Genomic DNA, 7,948 nt, shown 5'->3' on the forward strand with positions numbered 1-7,948 from the left:
CGGTAAGTACCACCTACGCAATCCTAACCACCTTAGGAACAGGTCACGCAGGGAACCAGGACCTCACTAGCACCACCTGTACTAGCAAGAACAACCACCTAAGTATCACAACACAAGTAGGGGCATAGGCACATTACACATGATGCATCACAACACATTCAGAGGTGTAAGTAACAAGGCATATGATGCATCTACAACACATTCAGAGGTGCCGCAAAGAACACTTTGCAGAAATAATATTAGCATGAACTTACATCAAAAGTCCAGGGTCCAGGTTGCGCCACTGCGCCAAGACCTAAACGTGGCAGCTGCCCACTACTTGCTGGGCAGCTGAGGGACAGAACAGGGGGCCTAAACGCTGCAGCTGGCAGTAAGTGCTGCGCAGCTGGAAGGCCAGGGTAGGGGTGAAGGAGTGCGCCCACTCCTGATCCAAAGTACATGTCCCTAGGGAAAGAAAGACCTACACGGTGCAGCTGCCCACTACTTGCTGGGCAGCTGGAAAGAACTTGCGACAGGGGGCTCTCGCTAGCCCCTCAGAACCATTAGCGCCAACGTTGGAGCCCTCTAGCTCTGAGACAAAGGATGCGCAATACATGGAGAGCCCTCCAGGCTCTGGGACAACTAACGGGAATTTTGGGAGCCCTCTAGGCTCGGAAACCAACTGGGGGGGCCACGAGGGAGCCACCGAGGCACTGGAGATCGCTGGGGCCCTCAGAGGCAAGAACACAGCCCTTCTGGACCCCCACTGGGGCCCTTTAGGCAACTGGGGCCACCGTTGGAGCCACGGGGCTCTAGGGAATAAAATGAGGGCCAGCCCCTCACAGGGGTTTTGAACAAATGGGCCTGTTGAAGCCTTAAAAGCTGTAAGACAAATCATTAGCCAGCTGGTGGAGCGGCCCGCTACCAAACGGGGCCGCTCGAATGTTGCCTCTCTTCCCCCCCTGGTCTAGCCCTGACTCACCGGGCTGCTCTGGGGAGGCATCTCTCCGTTTCCGCCCGACTCCACGAGGTCTGCCGGGGCTCTCCCTTGCTCAGGGGAGCCTCGGCGGGTGTCAGCAGGGCAGCTGGCGGGGCTCTCTCACCTCATGAGAGCCCCGCCTTCTCGACGCGCCGGTCTTCACCCGGTCCCCCATCTCGGGACCGGGACTTTGAGCAGATGGAGCCTGCGAGGCTCCGGGACTTCTGTTTTCTCCAAGATGGCCGCACTTCCGCTTCCCTCCAGCGGCCCCGCCCACAACCAGGCGGGCCGCGGACGCGGCGGCAATTTTAACGTGGCTCGGGCTGCGGCGGTGAAACTTGGGGGCCAAAACGAGGGGTGGGCACCCTCAAAATCAATAATAAAGCAAGGTAGGCACTCGCTGGGGGCCCAGGCGACCTTTGTAGGACGGGGCAAATGCCGGGTGGGCACCGGCTTGGAAAGCAAAGCGCTCTCAGCGCTGCAGCAACAATGAAGCGCACCCAAGCGCTAGAAGGCAGGATCCAGCGCTCCCAAGCGCTAGTTAGGAGAGAACAGCACTACCAAGCGCTGGGGGGGGGGGGGCAAAGGAAAGCGCTAGGCCCACAGAAAACAGCAAAGTCCTTCAGGGGTCCAGGACCTCAGTAGTCCAGGGGCTGGGCAGGGCACAGGGAGGGCAAGCCTTCCCCTGGGCCCCAGCAGCAGCATGCCCCTGGCAGATTCAAGTGTCAGAACAAGAACATTTTCATGGGGTCACAGCCCCTCTTTTATACACCTTTTTCCTTTGTCTTCAGGTGCAGGGTGGGGGGAGAACCAGTCACAGCTGGTTTTGGAGCACTGCATTTACCTCAGCCACCCTTTCCATTCACCAGGCAGGCTAGGGTCATCAGTCGCACCACAGGGGGCGGAGCCAGCATTGTGTGGGAAAAGCCCAGCCCCATTCAGGACACAGGTGCAGCCCCTCCCTCACATCAGCATGCTAATCTCTCCATTCACCTCCGGGGCAGACCCACACAGACTCCTGGAGCCAGGCTCCCCAGCCAGCTTCAGCCAATCACGCGCCAGCATACTCACACACACAGACAGGCACATTTCTAGAAGTGGCACTTCCATACTAGACACATACACGCCGCATACATCATCTCGCAGCATTCAATCACACGAGTCCGCACATACCAGACTCGAGCCTGTACACCTCACGCATCAGGAATTACCAGGGACACATACATTCCCCATGCATTCCTATGGGAGGGCAGGCCTATCTCACACACGCACTCAGGGAGCGCACGCACTTTACACTGCACCAGTGTCAAAGTGCGCAAAGACCAGAAATCACTATAATTCAAGGCAAAAAAGTTCAGGGGTGAACCTGCCAGAAGGGCCAAGTCCAACACAACCCCCTTCCAGCCAAAACGCAGGGTAGGCCAATCACCACTGTGATGGACTTCCCTGCTTGGGGCGATAGAACACGGATGCGGGCCCGCACTGCAGGGACACCCTCAGGTTCTACGCCACGTTGATCCATAAGACAAGCACATACTTAAATAAAAACAGGCCCAACTAGGCTACCCCACTGGTACTCCTTAGTTTTCCACGGCTAGGACCAGGCCCTAGGCCACCCAGATACCACTGGTCCATGCCCATCCACAGAGTGGGGAGTTGTAACCCCTGGCCTACACTAGCCATTCTCCACTCCCATTATCAGTGTAGTTCCAAACTACCACTGATCCTTCAACCTAGGGTCCCCACCCTCAGGCTGACCAGAGGTCACGGGCAAGGTTACCCCACCCTATCTTTACTTCTGAAGCACCCTCCAGAACATAACTCTGCCACCTGGGATCCACATTCACCGGATGCACAGGGGTCAGACTCCCTCTGACCCCCTTCCAGAGTTCTGCAACCTCCCACTGTAGAACAGGGTCCCTCCACTTAAGGTGGGCCTCACCTGCTCTCAGGGTAGTACCACAACACTCAGCCAAGAACCCTAAAGATCCCTGCTAGGCCTGTACCACCCCTTCTGGGAAACACAGGGTCTCTTCACTTAAGATGAGCCCCACCTGTGTTCACAGGGTCACCCCTAGAAGACAAACCGGCCAGGACACTGGCTACAGTCGCCCTGCCGTCCAGGACAGGCAAACACCTGAACCTGGCTCCCTAACCTAGGGATGCTACCCTTTGGTTAGATGCCTGGCGCACCAGGACTTCCTTGAGGGTGACACAACTAATGTGTCCTGTACAAGTCTGCCTGACACTCAGGACAGAAGTGGTATCACCATGGTCACTCCCTGGCGACACAACCCTTCTGGCTGGCCCCTGACCCACTGGTTCTTCCACTGGGGAACCTATCCCCCTCGCACCCCTCCATCTGGACTTCTGCACCCTCCCAACTGGAGCGGTACTGCCAGACACCAGAACTACTGGAACCCTGGTTACAGAGGTTTCACGTTCTCCAGACACTCAGGAGGATCCTCCTCAAATGACCTATTGGTACAGCCTAGGCCCCCGACCTGATGTTCCCTTCAAAAACAATCCAGGCCCTGAGACTGGATTTCGGGCTCCTGGAGACACGCAGTCCCACCCACTCCTTCTCCTCTTAAGACAGGACGTGAGCCCCTACACCGAGACCTAGCTGGGCTACACTGAACCTCTTCCACCACACTGGGCTGGAAGACACCTCAGCCACTCCTTTTGGAATCACTCCATTCCCTATGTCTCCCTCCTCCCATAACATTACCAACTCCAAAATTCTGTCTCTACACAGACCACAGAAATCAAAAGCAGGCTCCACTGTCTGCAGACGTTCTTGGGAAAAGTTTAACACACGGAACTTAGGTATCTGAGCAAATCAAGAGTACACAAGCATTCAGCAAGCTCCCTATCCCAGAGAACTCACACCATTCATCCACACACGCCCCCCCCAGACTGGTAAGGCAGTTTAAATCACCCCTGATTTCTCAACCTGACCACACGTGACACAGGTACCATTACTCCAGGACAGGGGACACATTTTTGCTGCCACCACTGGATCCCACCCTTCTGGTGAATCCAGACAACACACTGCACTTTAGGGGGATGATCTACCCTCCCGAGCTAGGGACACCTAACTCACAGTGCACAAGAAACACATTTCCACAGAAATGAAATTTTCAGCAAACTTAACACAATAATCCCCACAATGTGATTTATCTAAAATGCAGAGTTTTGTAGTGCGGCCAGTTGCCACTGTGGTACAACGCAAACACAAATCTTTATCCTCACCGATGCGTCCAATGTTAGAAATGGGATCCCTGGCTGGCCAGGGCTTGCACCAAATTCAGTCAGAGACCACCACTTCCACGTCAGGGCAAGGGAGTTACACGCCAAGATAACCCCTGCTCACCCTCTAGGTAACGTGTCGCGAGCAGCAAGGCTAAACTTGGAGGCGATGTGAGTTAAGTATTTGCGCACGCACCCCAGCAACAACACCCAAGGCCGACCACAAAGGAAACTCCACACAAGGTTATGTATAAAAATAGCCTTTGTATTACACCAAACACATTAGATAAAAACACACACTTTACAATGTGCCAACAGGCACGGGCAGAATTTACAGGGGATATGTACAAGACAGGGCCACCTGGACCACTGTCAGGGATCAGCACTTTTAGAACTTAGAATACAATACTTGTAGGCCTAGAACTTAGAACATAGAGCCTATCGAACAGTACCTTCCGCCCTGGTTGCGCGGGATAATGCGAGTGATCTCCTTAGTAGGCTTGAGCGGGCGGCCGGCTAGCTACAAGCGTCTGTCTGGGGCGACCAATGTGTGCGGCTCAGAGGAGGAGGGGGCGGCAGGATGCGGGCGGCCCAGCGAAGCGGCACGGCTCAGGGGAGAGCGGCGCGGCTCGAGGCTTGGACGGGCGGCTGGGCACGAGCTGCCGAGGGGAGTGAGCGAGGCACACTTCAGCGAGGCCCCAGTGGCCCAGGGAGATCATACAAGTCCCAGCAATTTGTCAGGGAAGGCACAAGAGTCCACTGGTCCTGGGACTCTGGTCAGGGGGCGAGCTCAGTATCAAGCCCTTGGAGATAGTTAAACACCAAATAATCATGTAGCACAAAATAGAACATAAAGCACACAACCAGTAACCAGTGGTAACCGGTAAGTACCACCTACGCAATCCTAACCACCTTAGGAACAGGTCACGCAGGGAACCAGGACCTCACTAGCACCACCTGTACTAGCAAGAACAACCACCTAAGTATCACAATACAAGTAGGGGCATAGGCACATTACACATGATGCATCACAATACATTCAGAGGTGCAAGGGAAGGAAAACACATGATGCAGCACCTACATTCAGCGGTGTAAGGAACAAGGCACATGATGCATCTACAACACATTCAGAGGTGCAGCACAGGAGAACACATGATGCATATACAACACATTCAGAGGTGTAAGGAACAAGGCACATGATGCATCTACAACACATTCAGAGGTGCCGCAAAGAACACTTCGCAGTAATCATATTAGCATGAACTTACATCACAAGTCCAGGGTCCAGGTTGCGCCACTGCGCCAAGACCCAAACGTGGTAGCTGCCCACTACTTGCTGGGCAGCTGAGGGACAGAACAGGGGGCCTAAACGCTGCAGCTGGCACTAAGTGCTGCACAGCTGGAAGGCCAAGGTAGGGGTGAAGGAGTGCGCCCACTCCTGATCCAAAGTACATGTCCCTAGGGAAAGAAAGACCTACACAGTGCAGCTGCCCACTACTTGCTGGGCAGCTGGAAAGAACTTGCGACAGGGGGCTCTCGCTAGCCCCTCAGAACCATTAGCGCTAACATTGGAGCCCTCTAGCTCTGAGACAAAGGATGCGCAATACATGGAGAGCCCTCCAGGCTCTAGGACAACTAACGGGCATTTTGGGAGCCCTCTAGGCTCGGAAACCAACTGGGGGGGCCACGAGGGAGCCAACAAGGCACTGGAAATCACTGGGGCCCTCAGAGGCAAGAACACGGCCCCTCTCTACCCTCACTGGGGCCCTTTAGGGAACTGGGGCCACCGTTGGAGCCACAGGGCTCCAGGGAATAAAATGAGGGCCAGCCCCTCACAGGGGTTTTGAACAAATGGGCCTGTTGAAGTCTTAAAAGCTGTAAGACAAATCATTAGCCAGCTGGTGGAGCGGCACGCTACCAAACGGGGCCGCTCGAATGTTGCCTCTCTTCCCCCCCTGGTCCAGCCCTCACTCACCGGGCTGCTCTGGGGAGGCATCTCTCCGTTTCCGCCGGACTCCACGAGGTCTGCTGGGGCTCTCCCTTGCTCAAGGGAGCCTCGGCAGGTGTCAGCAGGGCCGCTGGCGGGGCTCTCTCACCTCATGAGAGCCCCGCCTTCTCGACGCGCCGGTCTTCACCCGGTCCCCCATCTCGGGACCGGGACTTTGAGCAGATGGAGCCTGCGAGGCTCCGGGACTTCCGTTTTCTCCAAGATGGCCGCACTTCCGCTTCCGTCCAGCGGCCCCGCCCACAACCAGGCGGGCCGCGGATGCGGCGGCAATTTTAACGTGGCTCGGGCCGCGGCGGTGAATCTTGGGGGCCAAAACGAGGGGTGGGCACCCTCAAAATCAATAATAAAGCAAGGTAGGCACTCGCTGGGGGTCCAGGCGCCCTTTGTAGGACGGAGCAAATGCCGGGTGGGCACCGGCTTGGAAAGCAAAGCGCTCTCAGCGCTGCAGCAACAATGAAGCGCACCCAAGCGCTAGAAGGCAGGATCCAGCGCTCCCAAGCGCTAGGTATGAGAGAACAGCGCTATCAAGCGCTGGGGGGGCCAAAGGAAAGCGCTAGGCCCACAGAAAACAGCAAAGTCCTTCCGGGGTCCAGGACCTCAGTAGTCCAGGGGATGGGCAGGGCCCAGGGAGGGCAAGTGTTAAAAATATAGAGAGAGACCCCTTATAAACCAGGGGATTAGAGTACTTAAACAGTAAAGTGGAGATTATCCCTTGGCTAGCGTATTTGTATTTACATACTCATGCACATACGTTCTTGTGTACACACTAAACTGTATAGGTTCAGAACTATCCACACTTCTAATAAAAGTTTTTACAAAAAAGAGTTTTTATTTTGTAAACGCGAGGGAACAGATGTTTATATACAAATGCACATTTGATTAAAACATGTGAAACTAGTGAGTCATAATCATAAACCACATTCACATGAATACCATGGTTATAATACAGTTTTTAAAAACAATTCATTAACACAATTTAATACAATAAAAATGAACTAAAAAACAATTATTTACCACAATATTCCATTCAATTGTAGACAGAGTAAAAATCACATTGGGGGAGAGACAAACAAAAGACATCAACTTTTAGTCATCATAGTTACACCTCTGTGAACCTGCTTATTTGAAATCTGCACCTAGGCCTAATATCTTCTAGACTTCCTGGTCAGATAGGTTCTCTCGATTGTGTATTATCCTGCGTCGACGCGTTTCGATGGCGATTTTAAAGATATGCTGCCATCTTTTTCAAGACTTCATGATTTAGTCTCTCCTGTATTCTGGGCACTGGGTGGTTACCCCTGTAAAATAATTACCTGGGGACAAACGATATGCTGTTCAATTATAAGAACCAGAGTCATGTTTATATTATCAGACACCTAAAAGAGTTTTATCACATTACTACTCCATACTTTGTATTGTGCTGACTAGGTTGGTTACAGTTGTCCTCGTCTATTTATCTAATTTCCCTTTTCAGACCCAAGGACCTTACTTGCTGTTCCTAAATTTCAAAAAGTCCTACCCAAAAATTATTATACTGCTATGTCATGTAGGGGCTGCATTTTATATTCGGTCCATATTTTTTAGTAGTCTCAAATACCATTTTAATTCAGAAAAAAGGGTTTCTTCTGTTGTTTACCTTTTCATATGGCAATTAGCATTCTAGAAGGATGTTTTCTCAATGCTCCGGACATTTGATTCCTCTAGAGAAGCAGCAGTCTTGAGGGCAGAAA

This window comes from Lissotriton helveticus, chromosome 4_1 (genome assembly GCF_964261635.1).
Source record: "Lissotriton helveticus chromosome 4_1, aLisHel1.1, whole genome shotgun sequence".
Taxonomy (NCBI): Eukaryota; Metazoa; Chordata; class Amphibia; order Caudata; family Salamandridae; genus Lissotriton; species Lissotriton helveticus.